General features: G+C 44.9%; 1 pseudogene; it reads right to left on the bottom strand.

Annotated features, from left to right (window-relative positions):
• LOC139579687 (GDP-mannose 4,6 dehydratase-like) overlaps window positions 1-15,534 on the bottom strand; it is a 193,880-nt pseudogene that overhangs the window by 145,769 nt on the left and 32,577 nt on the right.

Here is a 15,534-nt window from a genome sequence, read left to right as displayed (position 1 = left end):
AGTGGGGGAGGCAGTGCAAGTAGTCTGGGTAGCCTTTAGGGCCTTCCTCTGAGACCGCCTGGTATAGAGGTCATGGATGACAGGAAGCTTGGCCACAGCTGGGCCGTACGCACTACCCTCTGTAGTGCCTTGCGGTCGGAGGCCGAGCAGTTGCCATACCAGGCAGTGATGCTACCAGTCAGGATGCGCTCAATGGTGCAGCTGTTGAACCTTTTGAGGATAAGAGGACCCATGACATATCTTTTCAGTCTCCTGAGGGGGAATAGGTTTTGTCATGCCCTCTTCACGACTGTCTTGATATGTTTGAACCATGTTAGTTTGTTTGTGATTAGGACACCAAGGAACTTGAAGCTGTCAACCTGCTCCACTACAGCCCAGTCGATGAGAATTGGGGCGTGCTCGGTCCTCCTTTTCCTGGAGTCCACAATCATGTCCTTAGTCTTGATCACGTTGAGGGAGAGGTTTTTGTCCTGGCACAACAGGGCCAGGTCTCTGACTTCCTCCCTACATGCTGTCTCGTCGTTGTTGGTGATCAGGCCTACCACTGTCATCGGCAAACTTAATGACGGTGTTGGAGTCATGCCTGGCAGAGCAGTCATGAGTGAACAGGGCGTATAAGAGAGGACTGAGCACGCACCCCTGAGGGGTCCAAGTGTTAAGGATCAGCGTGGCGGATGTGTTGTTACCTACCCTTACCACCTGGGGGCGGCCCGTCAGGAACTCCAGGATAAAGTTGCAGAGTGATGAGCTTTGAGGGCACTATGGTGTTGAACATTGAGCTGTAATCAATGAAAAGCATTCTCACGTAGGTGTACCTTTTGTCCTGGTGTGAAAGGGCAGTGTGGGGTGCAATATAGATTGCATCAGCTGTGGATCTTTTTGGGGCAGTATGCAAATTGGAGTGAGTCTAGGGTTTCTGGGATAATGGTGTTGATGTGACCCATGACCAGCCTTTCAAAGTACTATCAGCGGTGGAGAGCGTGATCACACAGTTGTCCAGAACAGCTGGTGCGCTCATGCATGTTTCAGTGTTACTTGCCAAGAAGGGAGCATAGAAGAAATATAGCTAATCTGGTAGGCTTGTGTCACTGGGCGACTCTCGGCTGTGCCTCCCTTTGTAGTCTGTAATAGTTTGCAAGACCTGCCACATCCGACGAGCGTCGGAGCCGGTATAGTATGATTCGATCGTAGTCCTGTATTGACGCTTTGCCTGTTTGATGGTTCATCAGACGGCATAGTGGGATTTCTTATAAGCTTCCGGAATAGAGTCCCGCTCTTTGAAAGCGGCAGCTCTACCCTTTAGCACAGTGCAGATGTTGCCTGTAATCCATGGCTTCTGGTCAGGGTATGTACGTACGTACAGTCACGAAGGGGACGACGTCATTGATGCACTTATTGATGAAGCCAATGACAGATGTGGTGTACTCCTCAATGCCATTGGAGGAATCCCGGAACATATTCCAGTCTGTGCTAGCAAAACAGTCCTGTAGCTTAGCATCTGCTTCATCTGACCACTTTTTTATTGACCGAGTCACTGGTGCTTCCTGCTTTAATTTTTGCTTGTAAGCAGGAATCAGGAGGATAGAATTATGATCAGATTTTCCAAATGGAGGGCGAGGGAGAGCTTTGTACAAGTCTCTGTGTGTGGAGTAAAGGTGGTCTAGAGTTTTTTTCCCTCTGGTTGCACATTTAACATGCTGATAGAAATGAGGTAGAACGGATTTAAGTTTCCCTGCATTAAAGTCCCCGGCCACTAGGGGCGCCGCCTCTGGATGAGTTTTATCCTGTTTGCCTATTTGCCTCACAAGTCCTCAACTGGCAGCGTCATTAAATACTACCTGCAAAACACCAGTCTCAACTTCAGCAGTGAAGAGGCGACTCCGGGATGCTGGCATTCTAGGCAGAGTTGCAAAGAAAAGTCATATCTCAGACTGGCCATTAAAAATAAAAGATTAAGATGGGCAAAATAACACAGACACTGGACAGAGGAACTCTGCCTAGAAGGCCAGCATCCCAGAGTCACCTCTTCACTGTTGTCTTCACTCTTCACAATTGCTCCTTGTTGGGTTATAGCATTCTCGATCTGGGTGTTCTCTGCTGTTGAGGCAGAAGCTTGCTGTGACGTGGTGAGGTTGGACCCAGGTGCAGAGAAGAGACCAGACAAGGAATCAGTGGAAAAGGATAAACATAATACTTTACTGATAAATGGTAGGCACATGATCACAGTACACTTGAAAAACAACTAACACTAAGTCTCGAAAACTCACTCAGGAACCGACCGCAAACAGTAAACAATTTTAGCTTCTGCAAAGGACAACAGAAAACACACCTCTTTTAACAGGGAAATCATAATGAGTAAAAAATACACACACCAGAGTGTTGTTAATGTCTCTAGGACAGTCTCTGCCGCCCTCTGGTGACAGGTGGAACCATGATAGTCTGTCTCTTCAACATTTGCAACATTATTTCAATATTCAAATTTGATCGCCAGCTGTCGCATAGTAAGGAACGTGTAGGGAATATGAACGAGATAGACAGGCAAGCAGAGTTTCTCACCCAGTCGAAGCATGAATCAGCTGGCATTATTTGTATGGATATATAAGGTCAAACTAAATGAAGTGCAGCTAGTTTACAGTCTTTCCAGCTTCAGTTTGAGGTGATTGTGTTAACTGTGTTGTTGGCTAGCTCCTCTGAACAACAGTGTCCTGACGAGTGAGCACATTTTCTATGCCATGCAAAATCACGCCTCATTAGCTCATTGTTATGGATGTATCCAAATAGATGTCACTAGAAAACAGCTTAAACAAATGCAAATGCAGCTACTTCTGTTATTCTGGCTGCACTGTTTGACATGACTGTAAGTTGGCTAGTTGGCTAGTTGGCTAGTTAGCAAGCAAGGGATAAGAACGCTGCCAGCAAGTATGGCAGTGGAACATTTAGAACGAACGACTGGGTCACGTCCATAGATACAGAACAAAAAGACTGAACAACTGGGTCGCGTCTCTGGCAACCGAATCGATAGAACGAATGACCAGCCGGCTTGGATAGCAACCCTAGATTTGTGTCGGGATTTTATCTTGATGGAGGATGAAATAGTTTTAATAAATTCATCAAAATATGTTTTTTTCTGAAATATCTCAATCATTATTTGAATATGTTGGTAACCCGTTGTATAAAAGTGATAATGCCCTCGAAGCCAACAACACCCGTGCCAACATATCCTCCAAACACCAGCTTCTCTGGCATTATCACTTAAATAGCACAGGCTTGGAACCTCTTACCTTCGCAATGTCTGCCTGGTACATGTATTGTGATGTAATAATTTCCATGGTAATGAAGAATGTTTATTCAAATGATGCCAACTGATGTGGCTCATTCAACGAAATATATTTTTTGTAATGTAATTTGAGTTGATTCAACAAATCATAGCACAGATTGATGGGTACACTTCCTGCTTTTACTTCCCAATTGTACTTCCTGCTTTGCTCCAATGGGTACACTCGCAATGGCCGCCAGTCCACCCATTATGCCATCATCGACTTCAATGGGAACGCCTGTTCTATTCATTCTTATTTCTATGACTCTACTACACTAAAGTGCAAAATCATGGCTAAATACAGAAAAAACGCTGAAGTAGCAGAGAATAAGCACTACCTTTAAAGACCACGTCGCCATTTCACTAACACAGAAACAAAATCACATCAGTGAACAAAGAAGTCCGATAGGAACCAAAAAACATTGTTCTCTCTTATATGCTCTGCGGTTTGAATTGGATATGACTAATCTATGAATGCATCAACAGCATAGCACCCGGGCCTGCGTAACAGGTTCAGCCCCACCTTAACAGCATGATCAACCACACCAACATCCTGCTCTGACGCAGTGATCCACACTGAAGTTCTAGTTAAACTACCCCTTCTAGCCCCCGTCGAAGTGTCAACCCTCCCGCCACCACCCCCCTATTAATAACAGGGTCCACCATGAGGAGTCTTGCTGTCAGACATGGCAACACACAGAGACTTTCATCTTCATAGAGAAAGAGAGCGAGAGAGAGAGACACAAACACTTACCTATCACACACACACACACACACAAGTGTTACACTAACATATCGCTAACACTCACAACACACACACACACACAATCACACACACACACACCACACACACACAGCGAGTTCTGCTCCTGGACATGGCGACCCCTTACTGTTCGTTTCATCTCTCAGCTTGCTGCTGGCACCATTACGTTAACACAAACACTGTATTTCTGTCATCATCCACAGCATCACACAGCACCACAAGGCATTCCCTTATTATCTCTCTTTCTTCTGGATTGCCTCCCAAATGGCAGACTATTCACTACATTGGGCACTACATTTGACCACAGCCCTACGGTCCCTGGTCAAAAGTAGTGCACCATAAATAGGGAATCGGTTGCCGTTTGGGAGGCAGTGCTGCTCTGTTTCAGGGAGTTTTGGGACGTGGGTGAGTGGTGGGAAATTGGAGTGCCGTCTGTGGCCTCACAGCAAGCGGCCCTCTCCCTCCTCTCATAACCTTGTTTTTTCTCTCTCTCTGTTTTCTCTTTGGCAGGCTATTAAGGGGCTTCATGCAGATCACATATTTCAGCCTCAAATGATCTGGGAAAACATTAACCCCACAACGCTGTGTGTGTATGATTGTGAGAGTGTGTGTCAGAGTGCAGTGTGTGTATATGTCCAGTCTTACCTCTACGTAGTCCTTGGCATGGTCCCAGTCTCTCTTGGAGTCCAGGTTACCCAGACTGATGCTCTCCAGCTGGCCCAGGTGAACCTTCGCCACAGAACGGCTGATCTTGCGAGTCACGAAGTTCGCCCCTGGGAAAAAGAACGAGAGAGAGAGGGGAGAGAAAGAGAAAGACAGAGACAAACAGAAAGATGATAGTGGATATTAGTGAGGTAATGACCATGGAAACATGAACGTTTACAAAACCCTCCACCACCCAGCGACCTTACGCCTCCCCGTCGATGCATTGGCCCAGGGTCCACTAGGCCCAAATATTATTTGAAATCTTTCATTTTCTATTTTCTTGGACTGCCTGCAGTGCCAAGTCGGCTGGGTTTGAGACTATTCTATTGACCCATTGCGCCAGGCAGGGTTGGGGAGTAACGGATTACAATAAAAACAGTAACTGTCATCGGTTAGGTTACGAGCAAAAATATTGTAATCAGATTACAAATACACTATATATACAAAAGTCTGTGGACACCCCTTTTAATGAGTGGATTTGGCTATTTCAGCCACAACAGGTGTATAAAATCGAGCACACAGCCATGCAATCTCCATAGACCCACATTGGCAGTAGAATGCCCTTACTGAAGAGCTCAGTGACTTTCAACGTGGCACTGTCATAGGATACCACCTTTGCAAAAAGTCAGTTCTTGCCCTGCAGGAGCTCTCCCGGTCAAGTGCTGTTATTGTGAAGTGGAAACGTCTATGAGCAACAATGGCTCAGCCACGAAATGGTAGGCCATACAATCTCAAAGAACGGGATCGCCGAGTGCTGAAGCGGGTAGCGCATAAAAATCGTCTGTCCTCGGTTGCAACACTCACTACCGAAATCCAAACTGCCTCTGGAAGCAACGTCAGCACAAGAACTGTTCGTCGGGCGCTTCATGAAATATGCACACAAGCCTAAGATCACCATGTGCAATTTCAAGTGTCGGCTGGAGTGGTGTAAAGCTCGCCGCCAATGGACCCTGGAGCAGTGGAAACGCTTTCTCTGGAGTGATGAATCACGCTTCACCATCTGGCAGTCCGACGGACGAATCTGGGTTCGGTGGATGCCAGGAGAACGCTACCTGCCCCAATGCATCGTGCCAACTGGAAAGTTTGTGGAGGAGGAATAATGGTCTGGGGCTGTTTTTCATGGTTTGGGCTAGGCCCCTTAGTTCCAGTGAATGGAAATCTTAACGCTACAGCATGCAATGACATTCTAGACGATTCTGTGCTTCCAACTTTGTGGTAACAGTTTGGGAAAGGCCCTTTCCTGTTTCAGCATGACAATGCCCCCGTGCACAAACCGAGGTCCATACAGAAATGGTTTGTCGATATCGGTGTGGAAGAACTTGACTGACCTGTACAGAGCCATGACCTCAACCCCATCGAACACCTTCGGGATGAATTGGAACGCAGACTCCGAGCCAGGCCTAATCGACCAACATCAGTTCCCGCCCTCACTAATGCTCTTGTGGCTGAATGGAAGCAAGTCCCCACAGCAATGTCCAACATCTAGCGGAAAGCCTTCCCAGAAGAGTGGAGGCTGTTATATCAGCAAAGGGGCGACTAACTCTATATTAATGCCCATGATTTTGGAATGAGATGCTTGACGAGCAGGTGTCCACATACTTTTGGTCATGTAGTGTACTTTAGAAAAAATAGATGATTGCCTGTAGCATTATTTTTAACTCAGAAAGGATGTTTGTCCAAAAATTATTTGACTCCTTTCTTTTTTTCTCAGTGATATTTAAATCAGCATTGAAGAAACTTGCAAGTTTAAGTTTGTTTCGCCTGAGAAAGTCTGACCACAAGTCAGAGACCACTATGATGACGGTACAAATGCGTTTGATGGATTGCGTGAAAGAGCAGGAATAAGCTTTTGTTGGCTACAGTCCAAGCTATGTCTTCCAATAGTGCGACTGCTGTTGGCATCCAAAGATTATCCATCTTGAATAAAAGCTCAGATTTAAGGACGACAGCAGTGGTGTAGCCTACGGGCGATACAGATAGCACTTATTATTGATATCTACATAGTGCATTGACGTGAATCACACTGCTGCTCTCATTTACTGTAGCTATTTGCGCCTTACGGATTGTAATTGTTGTGGATGGCTGTTCTATATGTGTATTTTAACCTAATAATGTTTGAATTTAAGAAGTTAAAGCTGCCGATCAATTTTTGCTTTTGCGACCAGTGGACAGTCCGTGACAATGCGCGCTTGCAACAGCTACAGTGGGGCAAAAAAGTATTTAGTCAGCCACCAATTGTGCAAGTTCTCCCACTTAAAAAGATGAGAGAGGCCTGTAATTTTCATCATAGGTACACTTCAACTATGACAGACAAAATTAGAAAAAAGAATCCAGAAAATCACATTGTAGGATTTTTTATGAATTTATTTGCAAATTATGGTGGAAAATAAGTATTTGGTCAATAACAAAAGTTTATCTCAATAGTTTGTTATATACCCTTTGTTGGCAATGACAGAGGTCAAACGTTTTCTGTAAGTCTTCACAAGGTTTTCACACACTGTTGCTGGTATTTTGGCCCATTCCTCCATGCAGATCTCCTCTAGAGCAGTGATGTTTTGGGGCTGTTGCTGGGCAACACGGACTTTCAACTCCCTCCAAAGATTTTCTATGGGGTTGAGATCTGGAGACTGGCTAGGCCACTCCAGGACCTTGAAATGCTTCTTACGAAGCCACTCCTTCGTTGTCCGGGCGGTGTGTTTGGGATCATTGTCATGCTGAAAGACCCAACCACGTTTCATCTTCAATGCCCTTGCTGATGGAAGGAGGTTTTCACTCAAAATCTCACGATACATGGCCCCATTCATTCTTTCCTTTACATGGATCAGTCGTCCTGGTCCCTTTGCAGAAAAACAGCCCCAAAGCATGATGTTTCCACCCCCATGCTTCACAGTAGGTATGGTGTTCTTTGGATGCAACTCAGCATTCTTTGTCCTCCAAACACGACGAGTTGAGTTTTTACCAAAAAGTTCTATTTTGGTTTCATCTGACCATATGACATTCTCCCAATCTTCTTCTGGATCATCCAAATGCTCTCTAACAAACTTCAGACGGGCCTGGACATGTACTGGCTTAAGCAGGGGGACACGTCTGGCACTGCAGGATTTGAGTCCCTGGCGGCGTAGTGTGTTACTGATGGTAGGCTTTGTTACTTTGGTCCCAGCTCTCTGCAGGTCATTCACTAGGTCCCCCCATGTGGTTCTGGGATTTTTGCTCACCGTTCTTGTGATCATTTTGACCCCACGGGGTGAGATCTTGCGTGGAGCCCCAGATCGAGGGAGATTATCAGTGGTCTTGTATGTCTTCCATTTCCTAATAACTGCTCCCACAGTTAATTTCTTCAAACCAAGCTGCTTACCTATTGCAGATTCAGTCTTCCCAGGCTGGTGCAGGTCTACAATTTTGTTTCTGGTGTCCTTTGACAGCTCTTTGTTCTTGGCCATAGTGGAGTTTGGAGTGTGACTGTTTGAGGTTGTGGACAGGTGTCTTTTATACTGATAACAAGTTCAAACAGGTGCCATTAATACAGGTAACGAGTGGAGGACAGAGGAGCCTCTTAAAGAAGAAGTTACAGGTCTGTGAGAGCCAGAAATCTTGCTTGTTTGTAGGTGACCAAATACTTATTTTCCACCATAATTTGCAAATAAATTCATAAAAAATCCTACAATGTGATTTTCTGGATTTTTTTTCTCATTTTGTCTGTCATAGTTGAAGTGTACCTATGATGAAAATTACAGGCCTCTCTCATCTTTTTAAGTGGGAGAACTTGCACAATTGGTGGCTGACTAAATACTTTTTTGCCCCACTGTACATAGTCCAGATCCCAGGCTACGGAATAAAAGTTTGAGCGAGTTCCTCCCTTCTAAACTCCTTCTAGGTATTGTGCTCCAGACAGTCAAACGTTAGTTTAATTTAAGAAGACCAAGAGTGGGACTTTTATTGCTCAATCTCATTCGTGCTGTTGAAAAAGAAAATGCCCATAGTCCTAATGGACACAGTCTCAAACTCGCGAACTTTAGACTTACACAGCTGCAAATTATCGAGATATCAAAGTGTCACCCACAAAAACATAAACAATAGGCCTTCAGCAAATCCAGCATATGGCAAACATTTTTCACCATGCAAATAGCACTTTTCGGTAGTCTTCAAAGCATGCAATTCCATGAGTGGCCCTCACTACATAATCATTGCCAAACCCACTGGCTCCAGCTCATCTATAAGTCTTTGCTGGTAAAGCCCCGCCTTAACTCAGCTCACTAGTCACCATAGTAACACCCACCCATGCGCTCCAGCAGGTATATTTCACTGGTCATCCCCAAAGCCAACACTTCCTTTGGCCGCCTTTCCTTCCAGTTCTCTGCTGCCAATGACTGGAACGAATTGCAGAAATCACTGAAGCTGGAGTCTTATATCTCCCTCACTAACTTTAAACATCGGCTGTCAGAGCAGCTACCTGATCACTGTACCTGTACACAGCCAATCTGTAAATAGCACACCCAACTACCTCATCCACATATTATTGCTTACCCTCTTGCTCTTTTGCACCCCAGTATCTCTACTTGCACATCATCATCTGTACATCTATCACTCCAGTGTTAATGCTAAATTGTAATTATTTTGCCTCTATGGCCTATTTATTGCCTTACCTCCCTACTCTTCTACATTTGCACACACTGTACATAGATTTTCCAACAACAAAAAATATTTTATGGTATTGACTGTACGTTTGTTTGTGTAACTCTGTGTTGTTGTTTTTGTCGCACTGCTTTGCTTTATCTTGGCCAGGTGGCAGTTGTAAATGAGAACTTGTTCTCAACTGGCCTACCTTGTTAAATAAAGGTAAAAAAAAAAAAAAAAAATGTAAATGTAAAATGAGAGCAGCATTTATTTTTCAACTCAAAGCAATGAGCCCAATCAGTGCACGTTAGCATTTTAAGTCACAAATCTAATGACCACTGCAGGATTGCAGTGGTCATTAGCAGCACAGCCACAAAGTCATTCAATCTAATTTTAAACCTAACTGTAACCTTAACCATACTGCTAACCCTAATGCCTTACCCTAACTTTAAATTAAGACCAAAACTTATGTTTTCACAATACGGCCAATTTTGACTTTGCATCTAGGGGAAATCACTCAGTTTTGCCTCAAGGACAAGACTCATCCCAATAAATGATGAGATAACATGTGGCGCCGGAAAGAGATGGCCGCCTCGCTTCGCGTTCCTTGGAAAATATGCAGTATTTTGTTTTTTTATGTGTTATTTCTTACATCGGTACCCCAGGTAATCTTAGGTTTCATTACATACAGTCGGGAGGAACTACTGAATATACGATTAACGTCAACTCATCATCGTTCCTACCAGGAATATGACTTTCCCGAAACGGATCCAGTGTTTTGCCTTCCACCCAATACAATGGATCTGATCCCAGCCGGCGACCCTGTGCGACGCCGTAAAAGGGGAAAACGAGGCGGTCTCGTGGTCAGGCTTCGGAGACGGGCACATCGCGCTCCACTCCCTAGCATACTACTCGCCAATGTCCAGTCTCTTGACAATAAGGTTGATGAAATCCGAGCACGGGTAGCATTCCAGAGAGACATCAGGGATTGCAACGTGCTCTGCTTCACGGAAACATGGCTAACTCAAGAGACGCTAACGGAGTCGGTGCAGCCAGCTGGTTTCTTCATGCATCGCGCCGACAGAAACAAACATCTTTCTGGTAAGAAGAGGGGCGGGGGGGTATGCCTTATGATTAACGAGACGTGGTGTGATCATCATAACAACACACAGGAACTCAAGTCATTCTGTTCACCTGATCTAGAACTCCTCACAATCAAATGTCGACCGCATTATCTACCAAGGGAATTCTCTTCAATCATAATCACAGCCGTATATATTCCCCCCCAAGCAGACACATCGATGGCCCTGAACGAACTTTATCTGACTCTTTGTAAACTGGAAACCACACACCCTGAGGCTGCATTCATCGTAGCTGGGGATTTTAACAAGGCTAATCTAAAAACAAAACTCCCTAAATTCTATCAGCATATCGATTGTGCTACCAGGGCTGGAAAAACCCTAGATCATTGTTATACTAATTTCCGCGACGCATATAAGGCCCTCCCCCGCCCCCCTTTCGGAAAAGCTGACCACGACTCCATTTTGTTGATTCCAGCCTACAAACAGAAACTAAAACAACAAGCTCCCGCGCTCAGGTCTGTTCAACGCTGGTCCGACCAATCTGAATCCACGCTTCAAGACTGCTTCGATCACGCGGATTGGAATATGTTCCGCATTGCGTCCAACAACAATATTGACGAATATGCTGATTCGGTGAGCGAGTTCATTAGGAAGTGCATTGACGATGTCGTACCCACAGCAACGATTAAAACATTCCCAAACCAGAAACCGTGGATTGACGGCAGCATTCGCGTGAAACTGAAAGCGCGAACCACTGCTTTTAACCAGGGCAAGGTGACCGGAAGCATGACCGAATACAAACAGTGTAGCTATTCTCTCCGCAAGGCAATCAAACAGGCTAAGTCCCAGTACAGAGACAAAATCGAGTCGCAATTCAACAGCTCAGACACAAGAGGTATGTGGCAGGGTCTACAGTCAATCACGGATTACAAAAAGAAAACCAGCCCCGTCGCGGACCAGGATGTCTTGCTCCCAGACAGGCTAAACAACTTTTTTGCCCGCTTTGAGGACAATACAGTGCCACTGACACGGCCCCCTACCAAAACCTGCGGGCTCTCCTTCACTGCAGCCGAGGTGAGTAAAACATTTAAACGTGTTAACCCTCGCAAGGCTGCAGGCCCAGACGGCATTCCCAGCCGCGTCCTCAGAGCATGCGCAGACCAGCTGGCTGGTGTGTTTACGGACATATTCAATCAATCCTTATCCCAGTCTGCTGTTCCCACATGCTTCAAGAGGGCCACCATTGTTCCTGTTCCCAAGAAAGCTAAGGTAACTGAGCTAAACGACTACCGCACCGTAGCACTCACTTCCGTCATCATGAAGTGCTTTGAGAGACTAGTCAAGGACCATATCACCTCCACCCTACCGGACACCCTAGACCCACTCCAATTTGCTTACCGACCCAATAGGTCCACAGACGACGCAATCGCAACCACACTGCACACTGCCCTAACCCATCTGGACAAGAGGAATACCCATGTGAGAATGCTGTTCATCGATTACAGCTCAGCATTTAACACCATAGTACCCTCCAAACTCGTCATCAAGCTCGAGACCCTGGGTCTCGACCCCGCCCTGTGCAACTGGGTCCTGGACTTCCTGACGGGCCGCCCCCAGGTGGTGAGGGTAGGTAACAACATCTCCACCCCGCTGATCCTCAACACTGGGGCCCCACAAGGGTGCGTTCTGAGCCCTCTCCTGTACTCCCTGTTCACCCACGACTGCGTGGCCATGCACGCCTCCAACTCAATCATCAAGTTTGCGGATGACACTACAGTGGTAGGCTTGATTACCAACAACGACGAGACGGCCTACAGGGAGGAGGTGAGGGCCCTCGGAGTGTGGTGTCAGGAAAATAACCTCACACTCAACGTCAACAAAACAAAGGAGATGATTGTGGACTTCAGGAAACAGCAGAGGGAGCACCCCCCTATCCACATCGACGGGTCAGTAGTGGAGAAGGTGGAAAGTTTTAAGTTCCTCGGTGTACACATCACGGACAAACTGAATTGGTCCACCCACACAGACAGCGTTGTGAAGAAGGCGCAGCAGCGCCTCTTCAACCTCAGGAGGCTGAAGAAATTCGGCTTGTCACCAAAAGCACTCACAAACTTCTACAGATGCACAATCGAGAGCATCCTGTCGGGCTGTATCACCGCCTGGTACGGCAACTGCTCCGCCCACAACCGTAAGGCTCTCCAGAGGGTAGTGAGGTCTGCAGAACGCATCACCGGGGGCAAACTACCTGCCCTCCAGGACACCTACACCACCCGATGTCACAGGAAGGCCATAAAGATCATCAAGGACAACAACCACCCAAGCCACTGCCTGTTCACCCCGCTATCATCCAGAAGGCGAGGTCAGTACAGGTGCATCAAAGCAGGGACCGAGAGACTGAAAAACAGCTTCTATCTCAAGGCCATCAGACTGTTAAACAGCCACCACTAACATTTAGCGGCCGCTGCCAACATACTGACTCAACTCCAGCCACTTTAAAAATGGGAATTGATGGAAATTATGTAAAAATGTACCACTAGCCACTTTAAACAATGCCACTTAATATAATGTTTACATACCCTACATTACCCATCTCATATGTATATACTGTACTCTATATCATCTACTGCATCTTGCCATCTTTATGTAATACATGTACCACTAGCCACTTTAAACTATGCCACTTTATGTTTACATACCCTACAGTACTCATCTCATATGTATATACCGTACTCTATACCATCTACTGCATCTTGCCATGCCGTTCTGTACCACCACTCATTCATATATCTTTATGTACATATTCTTCATCCCTTTACACTTGTGTGTGTGTATAAGGTAGTAGTTGTGGAATTGTTAGGTTAGATTACTTGTTGGTTATTACTGCATTTTCGGAACTAGAAGCACAAGCATTTCGCTACACTCGCATTAACATCTGCTAACCATGTGTATGTGACTAATAAAATTTGATTTGATTTGATTTGATAAACATCAACCTGCCAAATCCATCCTCCATAACAACAAAATCATGAACAACAGAGTAGGCTAATGAATCCTTAGATGTTGGGTTATGCTCACGTACAACAATTGGCTCATCTCTATTTCCAAGTCATATTCTTGAAGATAAAGGGGTATTCAATTCATTGTAATGACTGGAAATCTTCCAGACTTTTGTTTTTAATGGAAAGATATAGTCTGATTGTATTATTATATGTAGTAGAAAGCAATGAGTTAGAAGAACACTACATTACCAAACCATAAAGTAAAATGCAACATCCATTTATGGCCAGCTGTGTAAACTCTAACATTGATTTATCTTGCAATTGATGTTGTTTAATTGGTAATACTAATGTTTGTGTTCTTCTAATGCCTCTTAAGGGGAAAGTAACCTAAAAGTAACTCAAATTTATTTGCTTACGTTACTGAGTTTGGGTAATCCAAAACCTATGTTACGGATTACAATTTTGGTCAGGTAACTAATAACTAACGGATTACATTAAGAAAGTAAACTACCCAACCCTGGTGTCAGGCAAGCTAAATCAAGCACATCAAGTATTTCAAATAATGTAAAATAGTATTTGAAACCAGGTCTGGGTTCTCCCTGGCCAGTCACCACAGAAAGCCAAGAAGCCACCGGCGAGTCACGTAGATCAGTTACCATCTCACATTACAACTACAACATACTGTACATTTAGGGACTTCTCTCTCTCATCTCTCCTCTCATTTTACCCTTAATTCACCATTTCAATATTAACTCCAGGCTCAATGCCAAACCAAATCTAGCCTGTATCGCAATGTCGGTCTATTAACCCAAAAATCACCATAAAAGTTTCATTAAAAAAGGGTATAAACGGAATAACACACACACACACACACACACACACACACACACACACACACACACACACACACACACACACACACACACACACACACACACACACACACACACACACACACACACACACACACACACACACACACACACAGAGAGAGAGATGGAGAGGACCACCCCGACTCTGCTAGTGGAGGGTGTTCTGTCCAACAGCACCACAGGGCGGGTAAGTGTGCCAGACCGCCGACCTCTCTGCCTGGTGCTGCTGCTCTCTTGGACCAGACACACAAGGAGATTTTATCTGTGGTAAAACAAATGATCTTCTAATGGCTTTCTATGTGCTGTGCAGTGCTCTCTGTGTGTGTGTGTGTATGTGTGTGTGTGTGTGTGTGTGTGTGTGTGTGTGTGTGTGTGTGTGTGTGTGTGTGTGTGTGTGTGTGTGTGTGTGCGTGTGCGTGTGCGTGCGTGCGTGCGTTTGCTCTGTGCATGCATGCACCCTGGAGCTATGAAGAGAGGGTTTTGGGTGTTTGGCTGAACATTGTGGCCCGGTGTAATGTTCTATCCCCCGTAGCATGGAGCACAGACACACACAGACACAGATAATAGCCTATAACTATATGGTGGAACTATCTGGAGACCTTTATCCAAGTAAAACACTGAATTATATCGACTGATATCAACACTGAATATTATAAAGTAATGTCTAAAAATGGGTCTGTCTGGAAATTGACATGTTATTACAGCTTGAGGGTTATGGCAGTTTAGACAGTAACCTTCAAATTAGCTGTGTTGTTGAATTTAGTTTGGTAATAATGAGGAGGACCACAACTATTTTTGTTTTCTTACCCTGCACACGAGCTTAACAGGCCTACTATGAAAACACGAAAATAATATGTAAGCAACTTTGAAACTCGAATTACTATGGAAACTTCAAAATTATATTTTCGGAAACCATGTAGTTGATTAAGCTACAGATAAAATAACGGTGAATTTGATACACCTTTCCAATAAATATCGAGGGTCTGATTTTGGTGACATGATGATCGATGCTTGACTGCAGTTTGACAAATAAAATACAGTATTTATATATAAATATTCTCACTGTTATCCATAATAATCTCATAATGTAGGCCTAGACTTCCTGTATCTGTGAGCTGTTGGTCAAAATTATTGTGCCAAGACCAGGGTAGGGACATTTGTTATTTAACACAACAGTTTTTTT

The sequence above is a fragment of the Salvelinus alpinus genome, chromosome 6 (genome assembly GCF_045679555.1).
Source record: "Salvelinus alpinus chromosome 6, SLU_Salpinus.1, whole genome shotgun sequence".
NCBI lineage: Eukaryota > Metazoa > Chordata > Actinopteri > Salmoniformes > Salmonidae > Salvelinus > Salvelinus alpinus.
Note: the sequence above shows the minus strand (reverse complement) of the source record. Positions and strands in the feature narration are given on the sequence as shown.